The 21,085-nt window shown below is 43.0% G+C and overlaps 2 long non-coding RNA genes across 2 annotated transcripts in view; both read left to right on the top strand.

Moving 5' to 3' along the window:
• The window catches only part of LOC138979450 (uncharacterized), a 62,482-nt gene that overhangs the window by 25,457 nt on the left and 15,940 nt on the right, over positions 1-21,085 (top strand). Inside the window, exon 3 of the long non-coding RNA XR_011460032.1 lies at positions 11,623-11,780. This is a non-coding gene — a long non-coding RNA (uncharacterized lncRNA). The remainder of the gene's footprint in view (positions 1-11,622; positions 11,781-21,085) is intronic.
• LOC138979427 (uncharacterized) lies at positions 17,438-18,466 on the top strand. Its single transcript, XR_011460021.1, has 2 exons — positions 17,438-17,844; positions 18,123-18,466. It is a non-coding gene; the product is annotated as an uncharacterized lncRNA (long non-coding RNA).

Consider the following 21,085-nt stretch of genomic DNA (forward strand, 5'->3'; position numbering starts at 1 on the left):
TATGGTAAGAACGTTCTGAACCTTACACGTTGTCGATTACGATTGTTCTCGCCTTGAAATAATTATTCGGAAACCATTCATTTACTGAACTGATGCAGTCGTATTTCAGTGTAGTCAGTGCTACGTATGACAGAGTCGATCGAGTCAGTCTTCCAAACTGGTTTAGCTGGTACGTTATCGGAATAACACTTGTGTTTTCTGAGAAAATGAAAGTTTTACGCCCTCACGGCAAAGCCATTAGGGGCATGTTACACGGGAAATCCCGGCTTTGTATGAAAATAAAAAATAAAAATGCGGGGGGGGGGGGGGGGGGGGATGTAGACAGCTGGCTGCCGGCTGCTAGAGGAGATCTGAAATGGGCTAGGGACCGGGTTGGGTCGTCTTGGGTCAGTGCTGAAATGGTTACTTTTTTGGCTGTTGGCCGAACGGACACCCGGGCTTCATATTTTTGCATGCATGTATTCGTGTTTCCAAGGCCTGAGGCTTTCGCTGTGACCCTGGGATCCTCACCGTGCGCATGTGTATGCGTGCACACGGGGGTGTTCGGACACCGAGGAGAGTCTGCACAAAGTTGACTCTGGGACACACATCCCGCGCCGAACTTGGGGGTTGAGCCCACGCTGATATAACAACCGGTTTTAAAGCCAGCGCCTCTACCGACTGGGCAAGCTCCCCCCCCCCCCTAATTTGTTGGGGTCAAGAAGTTCCATGGAGGGCGGGGGGTATGGAGTAACACATCGTGTTTTGCTCAGAACATTCCCACCCATGCAGAGCCGCGCTATGGGTACGCATTACCGTGAAGCTGGCAGTCAGTGCTACCAAATGTCTGTGTCTACCACTCGGTGGTGACTTAATGTGGGTCTATGTAAGCAGATGCCAGCGCAAGCAATCTGCTGCAGAGTCAGGAGGCGGTTTGGTACAAGAGAACCTTAGAGGCCACAGCCTCGGCCGTCTAAGGGATCTGTGTGTCTGGAGGCACATTTGGTTTCTGAGGTTCAAGCGGAGCTGTTGCCTCTGCTCCCAAGTTCCCGTGTCTGGAGGCGTTTTTGGTATGGTAGCAAACCTGTAGGTTGGGGCCTCTGCCTTTCAGGATGCCAGGACTACAAAATGTGTGTCTTGGGACACATTTAGCTTAAGATTCCAGAAGTGGATCTGTGCTGTGCTGGGTCTGCTGCAAGCACACTAGAACCAGCTCGCAACAGTTGAGGTGAACAAATTGGTGACCAAGACCATCATCGGTTTCTCTCCGAGTGATGGGTGTGGGCGGAGAAAGTCTCCCAGACTGAGAGCATTCTCCCTTCTGTAGCGGATGAGACTAGACATCTCTTCCTTGAGAGTGTCACAACCTTCAAACACGTGTGTGAGGTGTCCAGTCTTGCCACACTGACAGACTACCATGTCCCAGTAGATGCGGCTGCTGACCGTGCGCAAGCGACGCAACAGGCTTAGGGGTCTCGGGGGGAGTGGGAGGTGGTGCCCTTTCCTATTGTAGGGGAGGTGTATCCATCCTCTCTCTTCACATGTTTGTGACAGTGTCTGCTCTCTTTCCTCTCTTTTTAGCTTGGCTAGCAGCAGTTTGGCTTCCTGGCAGGAGAGCCGAATGTCTGTCACTGGCATGGTTGACATAGCCGCTGCTTTTGCTGCTCTGTCCGCCATTTCATTTCCCCGGATTCCTGTGTGGGATGGCAGCCACATGAGGGAAAAGTCTGTTCCTTTTGTCATAATTTGGTGGGCTAAGAAATGAATTTCAGTTTGCATCTCTCCTCTGTTCTTGGTGCCATGTGCAAGTGCTTGCAACGAGGATTTTGAGTCCGTAAGGATGACCACCCCCAGGGGTGGGGTTGGCAGATCGTTTATCAGTGTGCAGGCCATGTAGATAGCAAATAACTCTGCAGAGAAGATGCTGATCCCCTTGTTTAGCTTGTATTTTCGTGTTATATCAAGTCCAAGAATCGACAAGGCACACCCAGCCTCCCCTGACTGCAGGATCGAACCATCTGTGAAGACCTGTAGGTGGCTTTTAAATCGTTGATCGATCTTTTCTTTTGCAACTGTGGCTAGCAGCAATGGGTCTTCTGCCTTTTTGAGGCCGTCTCCATAGTCCATGATCAGATTTGGGGCTTCAAGCAGCCATGGAGGGTAAGGAAGAGTACCACCTGTGACCAGCTTTTCCTTGGACAGGCCACTCTGTTCCCATATGCCCTTCACATGGTTGTATATTGGGAGCACTGTTTGGTATGTATGAGTCTTGGATTCAAGAGCTTTGTATTGCATGTGGTCGGTATCTCCCATGTCTGGGGTAAATACTTCCACTGCCGTGTTTGGGACACAGTGTATTCTGACAGCCAGCTGTGCACATCTGAGGTGGCATTCCTCTTTCAGTGGCAGCCATCCCACTTCCTGGTAAAGTAGAGTGGAGACTGCCGATCTGGGGACCCCCAGCGCCACTTTGAGAGCGGCTCTTTCTACTCTTTCAAGCTTTACCCACTGACTGTCAGGAGCTGCAAAGAAAGCCTCTTGGCCATAGCTGAGGCGCGACCGAACAAGGGCACGGACAAGATGGATCAATGGTTTTCCGGCTGCCCACGACTCTCTGCTCAGAACCTTTATCAGGTTTAGAGAGCGTTGAGCTTTTCTCACAAGTGAGTCTATGTGTGGGCCCCAACTGAGAGAGCTTGTGAATGTCACTCCCAAGAACTTGGTTTTATTTGCTGGCACCAGCTGCACCCCATTTATGGTGATGGAACATGTCCTTTTGACAAGCTGCACTCCTGTGAAAGCCATGAACACGGTTTTTTTGGTAGATAGCTCAAAGCCATTCGTCTGCATGTAGTCAGCGATTTGGTCGACTTTTTCTTGGTACCGCCCCATTTTTGTTTTGATTGTTCTTTCTGACTTGCAGTTGACTGCTTCCCAGAGGGCCATGTCATCGGCAAACAGAGACAATGAGGCCTCCTTGAGGTTCAGATTTGCTGCATCGTGGACCATGATGCTGAACAATATGGGGGCTATGATGCTTCCTTGAGGCACCCCCATATCTAGGACATGTGTTTGAGAGATGGACTGCCCCACTCTAACAGCCATGGACCTGTCTGTGAGGAATTCCTGGACAAATTCCAGCAGGCGCCCTGAGATCCCCATGTTGGACATTTTCTGAATTAGCTTTCCATGCCAGACCGTGTCAAATGCTCTTCTAATGTCGAAGAAGGTTGCCAGCACTGTTCTGCCTCGTGCTTTAGCCTTCTTGATGTGGGCTGTAAGTTTTACCACATGCTCCATGCAGGCTCGACCCTTTCTGAAGCCTGCCTGGCAGAGGGGAAGAATGTTGTTCTTTTCAAGAAAGTGTTCTAGTCTGTTTTTTACAATTCTTTCGTATACCTTGCCAAGGTGAGGTGTGAGTGAAATTGGGCGGTAGCTTGTCGGCAGGTGCCGGGGTTTACCGTCTTTGGGAAGAGCAATCACCAGAGCGTTTTTCCAGGCTGAGGGAAGTTTTGAGCTCGCCCAACAGTGCTGGTAAAACTGTAGCAGCACTTCCAGCATTGGCTCAGGAAACCGGCGTATCATGTTGTATGAAATGGGGTCTAAGCCGGTTGCAACATTTCCGGATTTGATTCCTTGGATTGCCTTCCTCAACTCATTGATACCCAGATCCTGGTTTATCGGCAGTGAGTTGTCTGCTGCTGCTCGCCCGAATTTATCTTCTTCCTTTCGACGGTAATCAGCGAGCGACTGTGGCATATGAGCTGCCTGACTGACTTTTGCAAATGTCTCAGCCAGCACCTCGGCCTTCTCAAGATTACTTTGTGTGTACTCATTCCCGTTCAGCAAAGGTTTTTCAGGCAAGAACACTTTCCTTTTGAATTTTCGCAGCTTGTTCCATACAAGGGACGCGTTTCCTTGGTTATGCACCTTTTTACAACAGAAATCTGTCCAGTAGGCTGCTTTTGCCTGTTCATTGACCGCAGCACACTCCTTTTCAACTTCTTCGAGGGCTGTTTTATTGGAGGCTGACTGATTCTTCTGATATGCTTTTGTAAAACGCCGTTTGCGCTGCACCGCAGCTCTGCATTCTTCATTCCACCAGGGGGAAGGTGCCTGTTCTCTCTTTTGAGGCCCAGAAGCGCGTTTTGGAATAGCTTGGTCAGCTGCACTGAGGATTGCCTGTCTGATGTTACCATAGTACTAGTCTATGTCATTGTCTTTGAACTCAGTCTCTCCACATATATGCGTCAGAGTCTTCTTGAACTTCTCCCAATCTGCTTTGGCACAGATGTACTTTGGCGTACGATCAACTTCAGCAGGATCAGGGTCAGCTTCATGGATGGTCGCGTGTATCAGATAGTGGTCAGATCCGAGTGTGTTGGGGTAGACCTGCCAGTCGATGGTAAGGGCAAGTTCGGGGCTAACCAGGGTAAGATCAATGGCAGATGATCTGTCTCTTTGTCGCTGGGCTTGTCTGGTGGCCGTGCCATCATTAAGTAGCACCAAATCTGAGATGCTGATGTCTTCAGCCAGCTGAGTGTCAGGGCTACTTTCTGCGTCGGCGTCCCACATCCGGTGGTGCGCGTTGAAATCCCCCATCACTACCCAGCTGCCCGAATCTGACGAGAGCTGAGTGAGCCAATTGGTACAACCCTGTGCCTTGCAGCCCCTGGGATAGTAGACGTTCACTAGATTAAGTGGCCTCCTTCCCCGCATGGAGATCTGCACTGCACACATGGAACCAAGTCCTTCCATATCTTGCATTGGTGGGTCTACAAGCTTGTACTTGAGGTCTGCCCGGATGTATGTGGCAACATGTACTCTCCCATTGTCAGCCAGGGCAACCTCGGGTGGGTAGTAGTAACCTTCCAACCGTGGGAGGTTTCCTATCCTATCCGAGGCTGACTGTAGAGCAACAATATCAGTCTCAAAATTGTTCAGATGATCTACTAACAATGGCAGCCGGCTGCTAAGGCTCAGCGCATTCCACTGTAATAAAGACAGGTTTTTGTGTTTTCTGCTAGCGGGTGGGAATTTTATACTAACTCATCATTTGGTAATGTGGATGATAAGCTACATGCCACTAACACGGCATATGAGAAGAATCTATGCAAGTCGGCGAAAATTAGATGAAACACAGCCGCTTCTATTTTTAGATCAGTGGCCACTGTGGCACAGGCACATGCAATCTGTCAGAAAAAAACCCACTTCTGCTTTAATTGAGAAGCAGGGAATTTATGGTCATTTGGTATTGTGGAGAATATAAGCTACATGTCAGTAATTAATTCTGAGGATGAGAGCACAGTCTTGCTTAGGCGAAGGGCGTAAGAATACACTCTGTGGAAAAGTTAGCGCACTCCAAGAGTACGCTAACAGTTTTAGCGCATCGCCATTAGCCAATCAACTGGTTCACATCAGTCATGTGACACCAGTACTTACTGACAATTTAAGTTATTGAGACATCCCAGTGCACTAAGGGATTTATAGAGCAAATCGAGAAAATTCATTATTGAACGAAGCGCATAGCGCTGAGTTCAATAATTATTTTCGAGATTTGCTCTATAAATCCTTTAGTGCACTGGGATTGTTTCAATAACGCTATTGTCAGTACCGCCATAGAAACAAGAGGCGAAGCCTTCAAGGCTCACGTAAGAAATAGACAAACAGTAACACAAACTCAATCACTCCGTCACACATACACACCCACACACACAGTAAGCTTAGGTGATACTGTGCAAGAAAGAGAGACACTAGATCTAGATCTGTCTGTGTCTGCATGTAGCCTACTTACAGGGACACGACTGCCAAATAGTCTCGGCCCGCTCAAAATAACAATGACCGAGACCACACACACCACGCGAGAGAGAAAGACTACAGGGAGGCATGCCGTCATGATGCATTAATTGACGTCAAACACTTTTGACCGTGACGTAATCTTATGCGAGCTTTATCCATAGTCTTGGATAACCACTCACACATAGACTCGGAAATGTTAAAGTTTCTACCACAGACATACACACACACACACGCACGCACGCACAAACGCACAGACAGACAAAGTTACGATCGCATAGGCTACACTTCGTGAGCCAAAAAGAAGATTCCAAACGCACATTTTGCAACGCGCATTTGAATAGGCATAACTGTGTGGTCAGGTCGTGTACAGTAAAGATCTACTTTTGTGTGGGGTGTCTCAAGTGTGTCGTGCTTTCGTCACACGCATTTTAATTTCTGTTGGTAAATTCCAGTGTAGCGTTAATCTGAACAGTGATGATCTTTCAGAGAGACCTCATTTAAACTCGGAGAAAGGACTGTGCTCTAGTCTTCATTATTTGCGATTCGAAACCTCCAGTCGAGCTTCGACGGATTGACTGTGCGGAGTGACTCCCCTTGAATTGACTCGAAGAGGGACTCGACGGTTCGCACATTTTCAAAACAAATGTGGCATATTTCTCGTGTTTTATCTTCACTCATCGGGGAGTCTGATACTAAATATGAACGGTAAGAATGCTCGGAACCCTACACGTATTATATCCCCATCGTTTTTTCGTTCACATTTGCCCAACATGTTAATTTGCTGAGCGGGGTTAATGTCGTCTGCTACTGTGCTAGGCTACCTGGGCAATCGAACCACTGCAGTCTGCACTGACTGAGTCTGCACGCGTGAGGCACTGAGGCTGGTAATAAGTCTTATATATATGGTAAGAACGTTCTGAACCTTACACGTTTTCGATAACGATTGTTCTTGCCTTGAAATAATAATTCAGAAACCATTCATTTACTGAACTGATGTAGTCGTATTTCTGTGTAGTCTGCTACAGAGTCGATCGAGTCAGTCTTCCAAACTGGTCTAGGTGGTACGTTATCGGAATAACACTTGCGTTTTCTGTTAGCCGCTGGGAATTGTATACTAACTCATCATTTGGTAATGTGGATGATAAGCTACGTGTAGGATCTACTTTTGTGAAAGGACTGTGCTCTGAGTTATTTGCGATTCGAAACCTTCATCGAGCTTCGACAGACTTGACTGTGCAGAGTTTTGCCCCTTGCCAAGGTCGACGGAAAGCACATTTTCAAAATAAGAGTGGCATGATTCTCGTGTGGTATCTTCACTCATCGGGGAGTCTGGTACTAAATATGAACGGTAAGAATGCTCTGAACCCTACACGTATTATATCCCCATCGTTTTATCGTTCACATTTGCCCAACATGTTAATTTGCTGAGCGGGATTTATGTCGTCTGCTAGTGCTACGCCGCACTGCACTGAGTCTCATTTCATAAACAAAAATTGCTCGTCTCGTTGCACTGAGTCTGCAAGCACGAGGCAGGCTGGTAATAAATCTTATATATGGTAAGAACGTTCTAAACCCTACACGTTTTCGATTCCGATTGTTTTTGCCTTGAAATAATAATTCGGAAACCATTCATTTACTGAACAGATGCAGTCTTATTTCAGTGTAGTCTGCTACGCCGGTGCTGATCTAGCTGCTAATGCTACGTTATCGGAATAACACTTGTGTTTTCTGTTAGCTGCTGGGATTTGTATACTAACTCATCATTTGGTAATGTGGATTATAAGCTACATACCACTAACATGGCATAATTATGAGAGGAATCTTCGCAAGTCGAAACTGAAAAATTAGACACAGCGGGTTCTATTTTTAGATCAGTGGCAACAGTTACTGTGGGCGGCACAGGCGCATGCAATCTGTCAGAAAACAAGAGGCGAAGCCTTCAAGGCTCCCGTAAGAAATCAACAAACAGTAACATAACACAAACTCACTCACTCCGTAACACACACACACACACACACACACACACACACACACACACACACACACACACACACACACACACACACAGTTAAAACTAACGCATCATATCAACTCCATGTATAATTTTCAAAAGAAGGCAAACAGATAAAATGACTAGGGTAATGGGTTAGGTACCTGCCATGTGGGCACTTTTTCCACTGCTGTCCTCAGTCCTATACTTTTCATCAAGACTTGTCACCATGCCGAGTAGATCTAAATTCGGAAGTCTTCATGTGGCTGAGGCATATATCTGACATAGCGTCGATCTTGTTGTAGGTTAACCTCCTTTCTGAAACAAATGGCAAAATGCGATTAGTTATGATGACTACAACCTACACAAATATAAACAGTGTTTTGAAACAGAATAGTCAGGTTATACAAGCCACTTTACCTATGCAGCATGGTAACCCTACAATATGCGAAACATGTCGACTGCAGCAGCCTGGTTCTTAAAATAATTCTGACGGTCAACACAGCCAGAAATGCCAACAAAGACAAGAAAGCTGTTGCAAGGTAAGCTTACCAAACGTTACATAGCGAATCATATGATAGTGCGTAAACAGCAAACAGTAGATCTACAATCAAAGAGAGGATCGAGTCTGGAATGAAACGCAATACAGATCTAGCATTCAACAACTGTCTTTCACGTTCAAGGAAGTTGTTGCACTTACTAAATTTTACAGACAAAACCATGACAGTGCATGTTTTGAATCTGAGGAAAAAATCGTGATCATTTTGACTTTGAGAACAGATTCATTCCGTTTCCTTATATCTGCATGTTCAAGTAAATGGTGGACAGTTTTTTTCGGGCAGAGTAAACTTAACTTGAGACTCTACTGCAAGTCTTGAAATTCACATAAATCGAACCACGAGCAAAGACATCCAAACAATACAGGCACTTTAGATCAACTCATTTCACTAGAGGTGACTGCCTAGCACTGTGTTTGACATCCGTGTCTGCTGAAATAAAAAGAAATTAAAACAAAACGGATTAACAGTAGGTGACACGTTATCAGCGTGGAAGACACTAGATCTGTCTCTGAACGTACCGGGATACGGCTGCAAGATCGACACTGACTGCCGCGCTTTCGACAGCTCTTCCTCGCGTGGACATTGGAAACACGCTGTGCAGATCAAATTGTAGGAAATCTCCCTTTGGTATCTTCTTTATTTACTTTTCTGGAGCTTAGAAACCGAACAACATGAAATCGTCTTCCCCGGCGAATCGGCGAGGTGAGAACTGGACCACAATCCTTCGCGCTACCCCTGACCTGATCTTGACACCTGACCTGCCGTCTACATACCAAACACGACACAAACCAGTCAACTGCTTGTACCCCTTCAAAACCCCCCACCACCCGTTTTCTTTGGATACACGATTTAACTACACACATGCCGACACAATGTTGATCATTGCTTCAATAATTTGAAGATGGTGCTTGAAAATTAACCACGTGAAATGAGTATTTCGGTGTTTAGCCAAAAATGTTAAAGTTTCTACCACAGACATACACACATACATACGCACGCACGCACGCACAGACAGACAAAAGTTAGCATCGCATAGGCTACACTTACGTGAGCCAAAAACCACTTCTGCTTTAATTGAAAAGCAGGAAATTTATGGTCATAATCATTGGTATTGTGGAGAATATAAGCTACATGTCATTAATTAATTCTGAGGATGAGAGTACAGTCTCGCTTTGGCAAAGGGTGTAAGAATACGCTCTGTGAAAAAGTTAGCGCACTCCAAGAGTGTGCTAACAGATTTAGCGCATCGCCATTAGCCAATCAACTGGTTCACATCAGTCATGTGACACCAGTACTTACTGACAATTATTATTATTATTATTATTATTATTATTATTATTATTATTATTATTATTATTTAAGTTATTACGACCTCACAGTGCACTAAGAGATTTATAGAGCAAATCGAGAAAAATAATTATTAAACGAAGTGCAAAGCTCTGGGGATTTTTTTTCCTATCCGAATGTCCGTGTGTATTTGTGATTAGAGAAGTCCCCCTCTGGGCGAGGACTGGTTGCAATAAAACCTCGTTAATACGCTTACACCACAACTCTTATACATAAACATTTGAGTGGAATGAGCGCTTTTGCTGCTAGCCCTGCTTACCTCCCCTGGCGCGAGCGCTAGAGGACACGGGTGAAAAAATCGCTTCTTTGCGATGTGTAAATCGGTACTTTTCTATTTAATTTCTGCAGCTTAGGTAAATGCGCATAGTCTTCATTGTTTTTACATTTAGTCAAGTTTTGACTAAATGTTTTAACATCGAGGGGGAATCGAAACGAGGGTCGTGGTGTATGTGTGTGCGTGTATGCGTGCGTGCGTGTAGAGCGATTCAGACCAAACTACTGGACTGATCTTTATGAAATTTGACATGAGAGTTCCTGGGTATGATATCCCCGAACGTTTTTTTAATTTTTTTGATAAATGTCTTTGATGACGTCATATCCGGCTTTTCGTGAAAGTTGAGGCGGCACTGTCACGCTCTCATTTTTTAACCAAATTGGTTGAAATTTTGGTCAAGTAGTCTTCGACAAAGGCCGGACTTCGGTATTGCATTTCAGCTTGGTGGCTTAAAAATTAATTAATGTCTTTGGTCATTAAAAATCTGAAAATTGTAAAAAAAAAAAAAAATTCTAAAACGATCCAAATTTACGTTCATCTTATTCTCCATCATTTGCTGATTCCAAAAACATATAAATATGTTATATTCGGATTAAAAACAAGCTCTGAAAATTAAATATATAAAAATTATTATAAAAATTAAATTTTTCAAATCAAACACTTTCATCTTATTCCTTGTCGGTTCCTGATTCCAAAAACATATAGATATGATATGTTTCGATTAAAAACACGCTCAGAAAGTTAAAACAAAGAGAGGTACAGAAAAGCGTGCTATCCTTCTCAGCGCAAGTACTACCCCGCTCTTCCTGTCAATTTCACTGCCTTTGCCGTGAGCGGTGGACTGACGATGCTACGAGTATACGGTCTTGTTGCGTTGCATTGCGTTCAGTTTCATTCTGTGAGTTCGACAGCTACTTGACTAAATGTTGTATTTTCGCCTTACGCGACTTGTTTAAATTTGTGGTGTCGAGGTATGTCCGAATCATATGCTACCCATCTTTTACACATGGCGCAGTTACCTAAGCTGCAGAAATTAAATAGAAAAGTACCGATTTACACATCGCAAAGAAGCGATTTTTCATCGTGTCCTCTAGCGCTCGCGCCAGGGGAGGTAAGACGCTTCTCTCCCTTGGGCCAAGGGAGGTGACCAATGCTAGCAGCAAAACCGCTCATTGATCTCATTTAATATTGGTTGCATTTAGCATTTTTTTTTATCTATCAATTCATTCCATTTGTATGCCTCTTTAGTGGATATTATGTGTCCAGTATTTGTTTAAGGACAGGTTTAATGCCTTTTTAGTGGATATTATGTGTTTAGTATTTATTTAAGGACAGGTTTAATGCCTCTTTAGTAGATATTATGTGTTTAGTATTTGTTTAAGGACAAGGCAGTGTGCCCTACACCTTTATCCTTGTTAAATAAAGTCCTTACTTTCGTTTTTTCGCTTGTTCGTTCTCTCTCTCTCTCTCTCTCTCTCTCTCTCTCTCTCTCTCTCTCTCTCTCTCTCTCTCTCTCTCTCTCTCTCTCTCTCTCTCTCTCTCTCTTTTTCTCTTTCTCTCTCTCCGTCACCCACCCTCTCGCTCCCCCTTTTTCTTTCTCTCTCTCTCTATTTTTTTTTCGGCAAAAAGACTTATACCCCCCCCCCCCCCCCCCCACCTGTTTGGTCAAACAGGTGAAATATTTCGAAGTTACAATGGATCCAATTGGCAATGACGCGGGCTGGTTTGTGGAGTACATGACGTTGAGGTACAACAACGCCTCGTTCTGCTCCAAGTACAGTCTGGGAAAGTGGTTCTTCGGCCACGAAATCTCAAAATATCGACGGCCAACGTGAGTGATTATTCTTCCGCTCGGTCTAGTTAGTACTACAGTGGAACATCTCTGTTAAAGATGCTGCTCGGTCTAGTTAGTACTACAGTGGAACATCTCTGTTAAAGATGCTGCTCGGTCTAGTTAGTACTACAGTTGAACATCTCTGTTAAAGATGCTGCTCGGTCTAGTTAGTACTACAGTGGAACATCTCTGTTAAAGATGCTGCGCGGTCTAGTTAGTACTATAGTGGAACATCTCTGTTAAAGATGCTGCTCGGTCTAGTTAGAACTATAGTGGAACATCTCTGTTAAAGATGCTGCTCGGTCTAGTTAGTACCAGTTACAGTGGAACATCTCTGTTAAAGATGCTGCTCGGACTAGTTAGTACTACAGTGGAACATCTCTGTTAAAGATGCTGCTCGGACTAGTTAGTACTACAGTGGAACATCTCTGTTAAAGATGCTGCTCGGTCTAGTTAGTACTACAGTGGAACATCTCTGTTAAAGATGCTGCTCGGACTAGTTAGTACTACAGTGGAACATCTCTGTTAAAGATGCTGCTCGGTCTAGTTAGTACTACAGTGGAACATCTCTGTTAAAGATGCTGCTCGGTCTAGTTAGTACTACAGTGGAACATCTCTGTTAAAGATGCTGCGCGGTCTAGTTAGTACTACAGTGGAACATCTCTGTTAAAGATGCCGCTCGGTCTAGTTAGTACTACAGTGGAACATCTCTGTTAAAGATGCCGCTCGGACTAGTTAGTACTACAGTGGAACATCTCTGTTAAAGATGCCGCTCGGTCTAGTTAGTACTACAGTGGAACATCTCTGTTAAAGATGCCGCTCGGTCTAGTTAGTACTACAGTGGAACATCTCTGTTAAAGATGCTGCTCGGTCTAGTTAGTACTACAGTGGAACATCTCTGTTAAAGATGCTGCTCGGTCTAGTTAGTACTACAGTAGAACATCTCTGTTAAAGATGCTGCTCGGTCTAGTTAGTACTACAGTGGAACATCTCTGTTAAAGATGCTGCTCGGTCTAGTTAGTACTACAGTGGAACATCTCTGTTAAAGATCCTGCTCGGGTCAGAGCATCGTGGAAGCAACGATTTGTCTTTTAGTCGCAAACAAGGATATACACCGTCATAACTATGGCATTCCGTTTGTCAAATAATGATTTGGATACTTTTTCATGTTTTTTTCACCAGTTTTAGCTAAATAATAATTATTTAGAAGCTCATGTGCTAATTAAGTAATTGTTTATAAACAATGTAAAACAATTCTAAATAATTGTTTGTTTACGTAAACCATTCATTATTTACCTAAACAATTTATTGTTTACGTAAATAATTCATTGTTTACGTAACAATATATTATTTAGACGTATATTATATTGTTTATAAACAATCAGCAATGTTGCTAAATAAATCATTATTTACGTAAACAATGAATTATTTACGTAAACAATTCATTGTTTAGGGAAAGCAGTTTTCATTATTTAGGGGAATCAAGAATTGACTTCTAAGCTTTATTTTTTTTCTTTGTGTATAATTCAATACAACGTATATCCAAACATTATTTAACAGAAAATGTTCGTAAATTTTTTTTATTTTCAAGCTGAAATTGCCGTAGGAAAAGAACTGAATGCGAAAACAAACAAAAGGTCAAGGTCATGACCGGGAGTGTTTAGTGTTTGCATTCTCTCCCGTGAAGTTGTTGAAAAAAAGTTTTCCGTCCTAAGTTTTCTGTTCTGTCTCAACAAAAACGTTCTCTTTCCATTTCTCTTACTGCATGATTAAACTTTTTTTATCTGTAAGTTACACAACACAACACAACTTGGTATGAGCTCTGACGCGATGACGTCATACAGTCGTATGCAGAGTTTTCGGCCTTGCCTCAGACATTCCGGCGGAACTCGCGAGAAGGCAACACGCGAAATCTGCACTCTGAATCTCCCGCATTTATCGACATGGTCTCTAGTTGTAGTGTTAAACATTGCCATAACAGACAAGATAGAGATAGGGACAGAAGATTCTTTTCTGTTCCATGTGTTGTCAACGGAAAGGGCAAAGAGACAAGGGATTTGACTGCCCGACGCCGGCGAGAAGGGTTGGCACAGCTTCAGCAGCTAGGAGATACGTGTGCTGTGATCATTTTGTCAATGGTAAGTACTCATGCTTTTGTTCACCTGCCTTGGTTAGTCTGTGTTTTATGCAAGCTGTGTTGTGATGGTTGTGTGCGGACAGTCGGTCAGTCCTGCCATGCACCGGGGGATATAGCTCAGTTGGTAGCGCGCTGGATTTGTATTCAGTTGGCCGCTGTCAGCGTGAGTTCGATCCCAGGTTCGGCGGAAATTTATTTCAGAGTCAACTTTGTGTGCAGACTCTCTTCGGTGTCCGAACCCTCCCCCCGTGTACACTACATTGGGTGTGCACGTTAAAGATCCCACGATTGACAAAAGGGTCTTTCCTGGCAAAATTGCTTAGGCACAGTTAATAATTGTCTACCTATACCCGTGTGACTTGGAATAATAGGCCGTGAAAGGTAAATATGCGCCGAAATGGCTGCAATCTACTGGCCGTATAAAATTTCATCTCACACGGCATCACTGCAGAGCGCCTAGAACTGTACCCACGGAATTTGCGCGATATAATTATAAGCCTCATTGATTGATTGATGCACCGAGTGCAATCTATGACTGAGTGAGTCAGTCTTAGGCACAAACAAAAATAATTAGGTGTGGTTAAGGTAACATAGCCAAAAAAAATAGGGTAGGAAGGTAGGCAATCACTTTTTTTTAAACCTTTTTTTTCTAATGTATACAAATTAAACTTACTTGACGGGGAAATAAGTGTGCGACTCGAGCGCTTTTGCTTTCATTGCGTTTTCTGCACTCGTGTTCATGTTTTCCTTTTTTTTGTTGACAAATGTAATAAAAAGTTATAGGGTCGGCCCCTAAAAATAGGGTAGGTCGGGTTACCGTAACCAAACCTATGTTTGTTTAGGCCTTACACTTACTCTCAGTATAACGACTTATCATGGTTGCCCAAAACCAGGACTTGTGAGAATGTCATATGTGTGAAATACAGTACTTGGATTTGATAATCAGAATTTATTTGAACACTAAATGGTCATTGTTGATACTTCATAGTTCAGTTTTAAAGGGTAGATCTGTGTCTAGATTTACTCATTCATTTTGTTTGGGTGACTTATTTTTAAAATAACTCCCAATCCATAATTTACAATACATTTGCCTTTGATTTTTTCTGCAGGGCAACCATCTGTGGGAAGTAAACAGTCCGAGCTGGACACCTACTTTGAAACTTGGGTATGGTGCAGGGACACAGCCTGACAGCCAACAAGGACAGTACCAGAGACTCAAGGAGAGGAAGAAGCTTGTGGGGAGTGAGTCAACTCCTTCTCACCCTAATTTAGCAGAGGATGCTGGTGATGGTGACGGTGAAGGTACTTCGGATACAGCAGAACTGGCTGCTCCTCTTCCCAAGAGAGGTGACTGTGGCGGTACTTACTGCCAGACTGAAACCTATGACAATTTTGCCTGGATTTCTAAAGATGAAGAAAAGCAGCTACGGGATGAACTAAACAGGCTGGTGCTAGAAACTCGGGAACTTAAAGACGAACTTGCCAAGAAAAAAATGACACTTGATTCTTTGAGGGACAATGACGATACTGTACGATATTTTACTGGGATTTCTAATTTCTTCACACTTGTTACATTATTTGATTTTCTTGCACCGCATTTGCCAACACACTCGCGCAGAGCACTGACACAGTTTCAAGCTCTCATTCATGCATATACGCCTTAACACACCTCTGCAACACCTGGCATACATCTTTTCTGTGTCAAGAACAACGGCCAGCAAAGTTTTTCACGAGACTGTGCATATCATGTACCACAGACTGCAGCCACTTGTTTTCTGGCCAGACAGGCGAAGTATAAAGACAAGTCTACCGCCACAGTTCCTTCCCTATCCATGGAACAGAGTAGTGTCCATTATTGACTGTTTTGAAATATATTCATTGATTTGACATTGGGCTGAGGCAGCAACAGGACTTCCATAAAGCCATATGCAACACTTTTTTCCCACGGACTATCTCCAGCTGGAACCATCTTCCCACGACGACGACATCAGCCCCAACCCTCGAGTCGTTCCGCTCACGTCTCCGCGGTAGCAGCCCCCTGCAGCCGCCAGTGGGCAACCCCTAATTCATCAACCCCTGTACGTAGAGGTTACATGCCGAGTCTCAGTGATTATCAAAAATAATGGTCGAAGTTAGCGGATCATGAAAAATGCGAGCTTTAGCGAGCTTTTTCATGACCGCGAACTGAGACCATTATTTTTGATAATCACTGAGACGAGGTGTGTAACCTCTTTATTCCTCCTTTCTTCAGTTATTCAAAGAAAAGAGGAGGTTTTTTGCGAAAGTTTGATCGAATCCTATTCACTCAACCAGTCAACCTGCGCAGGCGATCGATTAATGCGCGGTTGTATAGTTCCGTGAAAATTATTCCATTCTGTTAACACTTCTTGTCAGTTTTCCTATTTTGGGCTAAAATCAAGTACACAGATATGCTGTTATTCTGCTGTGGCGGCAAAGGCAGATATTGTGTGTTCTGTATATGTTTTGGTATCGCTAAAGATAATGTTTTTTCGTCAAATGGGACTAGCAGACGAACTTTTGCACCCGTGTTCCAACGTTAAAAACTGTATGAAATTCAGTTTTCTGGGGAAAATAGTGTATGAAACCCCTTTATGTTGTTTAAATTGATGAGATGTGTGCATTGGGTTGCGTGTGATCTGTTTATTAAATGAAATATTGTTGAAAACTGACCGTCGGATTGCAGTCTGTTGTCGAAGGAACTGAGTGAAAAGAAGGGGAACTACTCTTGTCGCTAGACAAAGTATGAGTTACTTGCCTTGGGAAATTGCTTGTGATGAACGTCTGATCTAGATTCAGAAAACAACCGAACTCATGGATTTTATATGGAGATTCATGTGTTCAGGCCTGTAGTTGTTAATTTAGATGCGGTATGTTTGTATTGTTTGCTCCAGAGATGTATACTTCGTACATTAGAGCGTTCGGAACTTTTCAGTTGCAAAAAGTAGTACCGAAACAGAACAGCCTCTCAACCCATTGCACTATCGAGGATTCAGGCTGTTGCTGGGTCGTTATTTGTTTGGTTGCTGGGTCATTATCGAAAAATAACTACCCCTACAAGTTTACAGAGGTAAAGAAGCAGAGGGGGGAATAAATAGTTTTAAACGCCTCCCAACCTATCCAGTTCCTGCCCTTTCTCAGTGCTGGTTTTTAAATTGTCATCCCGATTCCAAGAGGCACACACCGCATCCGGAATCGACAAATGACATCAACGCGGGACCACTTACGTTTACCAAATAAACCCGGTCCCAAACGGAGAGAAGAAGAAGACCCTCCAGTGTTAATGCTAGTGCACTCACCTGGTCAAACTACATGCACAACAATACAAATTATCAATTACACCTCAAGGCCATATTTCTTTTATTTCTAAAGGGTAGGGTGGGCTTTCAAGTGACAAGCACATCACTTCGTGTACACTACATTGGGGTGTGCACGTTAAAGATCCCACGATTGACAAAAGGGTCTTTTCTGGCAAAATTGTATAGGCATAGATAAAAGATGTTACGAAGCGGTTTACTCGTATTTTTGGTAATGTGTATTGTTGTAAATAGAATAGACTATAGCGATGGTCAGACATTGGAAAGGGCTATAGGCTGCATACCGTCACGTTGACCGCAGTTGAACCTTTGTGTAACTGACAAGGTTTTTCACGTGCAAGTAATGCAGACGACAGCTCACTGGCAATGTCATAGCAAGAACGACTTTGTAAAATCAGTCGCCGTCAAGGAGCCAAGCTCGACTCATGTTTTTCGTAACACTTTAGCAGACGGGCTCCTGTTTTAGGTATCTGACTGAAGAAGGATGAAGACTGACGAACTTTCCCTATCAGCGTACATGATATCTTCCATTTTCATATTCATGCCAGGCCGGCGACTGTACTAAATGTTGGCTTTACACTCTTTTGAGGTATGTTTGAACCCGGTTATATTTTCATGTCATGTTGTCGTATGTGAGAAGAGTGACTGGTTCTGTGTTTAACGTTATTGTGTAGGCCTAAGCTATTGTGCTACACTGCTTAAACATGTGAGGGTTTTACGTAACGTTTTCTTAGCTTTAGAAAACAGGAATTAACGTGTAAATAATTATATTGGCTCATGCAGCTTAATATGTTGGACGAGTGAGTATTTTTATTGTGCGAGTGAAAGAAACTAAAGACAAGTTGACTTATGGACTAAACTTTACAGTGTTCCAACTGGAGGGTTTTCATCGCCGGAGGCTGAACTGAACCAGTCAACTGCGGCTTGGTGTACATGACCATGGCATGGAGAGCTGGCAGGGTTCTACAGTTAGCCGCCGAGACGAACTGGAAGGATCAAGGACTACGTCAAGCAATGGTTGCGGTGTCGTGAGGACTGGTGCACCCTTGTCAGTCGTCTGAAGGACTTACAGCCATACCAACATCTTGAGGGCCGAAAGATGGCAGTAGGGTAACGTACAGTAGAATACCTATTCGTCTTACCTGTTAAGCTGCTTTGTTTGAGCCAAAAGGTGTCTGCGTCTTGGACTGTAGAGTTTCTTGCGGTGTTGTCGACCTAGAGTACTGGTCGAAGCCCGGGAATGATTTTGTGATGTAAAAAGCTTTGTAAACAATAATAATTAGTCTTGGCAGTGTCAAGATCCATTTAACACCAGGTTTTTTCGTGTGTGAGTGCGTGTACGCTTGTGCCTTGTAAGCTACTGTAGCGGACAACTATTCAGATTACATTCAAGCCTGTAAACAAATACTAAACTTATAGAGTGGTGTAGAGACATTGATGAGTGTCTAGAAACAGGCCAATAAAGGACCATAACATCTGGCGCAATAAGGGCTATACCACTCCATAACAAAAATGTCCACCAAAATACCCGTGTGACTTGGAATAATAGGCCGTGAAAAGTAGGATATGCGCCGAAATGGCTGCGATCTGCTGGCCGATGTGAATGCGTGATGTACTGTGTAAAAATAATTCCATCTCACACGGCATAAATAAATCCCTGCGCCTTGAATATATGCGCGATATAAATTGCATAAAATTTAAAAAAAAAAAATTAAATCCCTGCGCTTAGAAATGTACCCACGGAATACGCGCGATATAAGCCTCATATTGATTGATTGATTGATCACTGCAAATAGTGGGTATCTAGACAATATTGTACAAAATGATGTGATTTTGGCCGACAGGGGATTTGACATTAATGAACTAGTGGCTATGAGAGGTGCACAAGTGAAAATCCCTGCCTTTACAAGAGGGAAGAGTCAGATAATAGTCAACACGCAAACTAGCCAATCTGAGAATTTATGTTGAGCGAGTTATCGGTATTCTTTGTGGAAAGTACAAAATTCTGAACTGTGATATTCTGACTGATCTTTTGTTTGCAAGGGAAGAGGAAGAAGTAGTAACACTGGACAAAATAGTCACTGTATCATCTGGGCTTGTCAATGTTTGCACTTGTATCATGCGATTCTTCTGTGACGCTGCATAAACACAGCCTAGTGAACTGAAGGCATTGTTTAGAGAATATGTCAATTAAACTGTGGTGTATTGTATCTGATTCTGATGTCTCGCATGAGCAGTAGCAATAGTCTTTCTGTTATGTTTTCACTGGACGGAATCTTGAATTTGAAGATGAAGGCATTGTTTAAACTAAAGAATGTGTTAATTAAACTGTGGTGTATTGTATATGATTCTGATTCAGGTGTCTCACATGAGCAGTAGCAACAGTTTTTCTGTTAGGCCAAAAAAAAATTGTCTGTTTCTGGTCACCCGACCGACCCTAAATTTCGGCGCCGACCCTAAACTTTTTTTTTCCAAACTCAATTTTTTTTTTTTTTTTTTTTGTGGTAAAGGACAGGGTGAGAAAATGAACAACAAAAACGTGTGAAAACGAAAGTCCGCTGACGATTTGTAAATGTGTTGAGTGTCTTGTCTCTATGTATAGTGAATCCAGTCTCTTTGCGCGATTTTTAAAGTTAGTTTTATTGGTCTACATTTCGGGTAAAAAAAAAAAAAATTAAAAAAAAAATCCCTACCTTCCGACCCTATTTTTTTTTTAGCCATGTTACCAGAAACAGACAATTTTTTTTTTGGCCTTATCATGTTTTCACTGGATGGAATCTTGAATTTGAATATGTGTATATGATCTGACCTGCTGCTATTTCCTTCCAATTCAAGAGCAGATTTCACTCTTTCTATCACACACACACACACACACACCCCATTAACATACACTTTGAAATCATTTTGCATAAATGTGACATGTATTGACACAACTGACAAAGGTTGAATTATGCTGATTAACCTCAAAATAGCTCTACACAGGAAACAAGATAAGGAGCATTGCAAAATTAAATGGCCTACACTTAAAATGTGAGCACACATTTAAACTACCAATAACATGCAACTGAAAGCAACACTGAACATACCACTACCAGTATTGCAGGTATGAAGCCAAAGTGAAGAGAAGAACACTTTCACTAAATGTTCAAAATTGAAATAACATACTGTGGGCATGTGAGTCATTAACTATTTATTATGATAAATAGACCTGTGCGCTTTTTTGCAGAAATAAGTGTGTTCAATTTTGTTGTCATCAAAACGGAACTAGTTGATAATAGAAACTAACTTTCAGTTCCACTGCCAATTGAAACACTGTATTACTTGACTGTACTGATGCAGAACTACGCTGGACCACACACTTTTATTTGTTCCCTAAATCAAGCAGTCAATCCGTGTCACTGGAAACATTGAACAAAGAGAATGAACAATATACCTGGCTGAATAAGTTGATAATCAAACTGCTCATAATTCTTTGTTATTCACAGCAGTGGATGTAAAACAACCACAAAATAAGGTCCTGTATGCATCATAATTTATACTTGTAGCACTTGATTTTGTATTGGGGTCGGTGATCCTAAACAAAATGTATGCCTACATCTGTGCATGATTTTACTTTGAGAATAAAATGAAACAAGAATGGAACAATTGATGACTTCTCTGTGAACTGTGATTTAAAACATTACATGCTCTCTTTTCTCTCCCTCTCTACAACTTTACTACATACTGCCACTTTCTGTGTGTACAGTCATACATGATGTTTGTTTTCCCACACACATGAGCAAGCGAGTATGGCTTTGTCACTGTATCTTGCTGCGTTTCACGGCTGGTGT

This window comes from Littorina saxatilis, linkage group LG11 (assembly GCF_037325665.1).
Source record: "Littorina saxatilis isolate snail1 linkage group LG11, US_GU_Lsax_2.0, whole genome shotgun sequence".
Lineage (NCBI taxonomy): Eukaryota > Metazoa > Mollusca > Gastropoda > Littorinimorpha > Littorinidae > Littorina > Littorina saxatilis.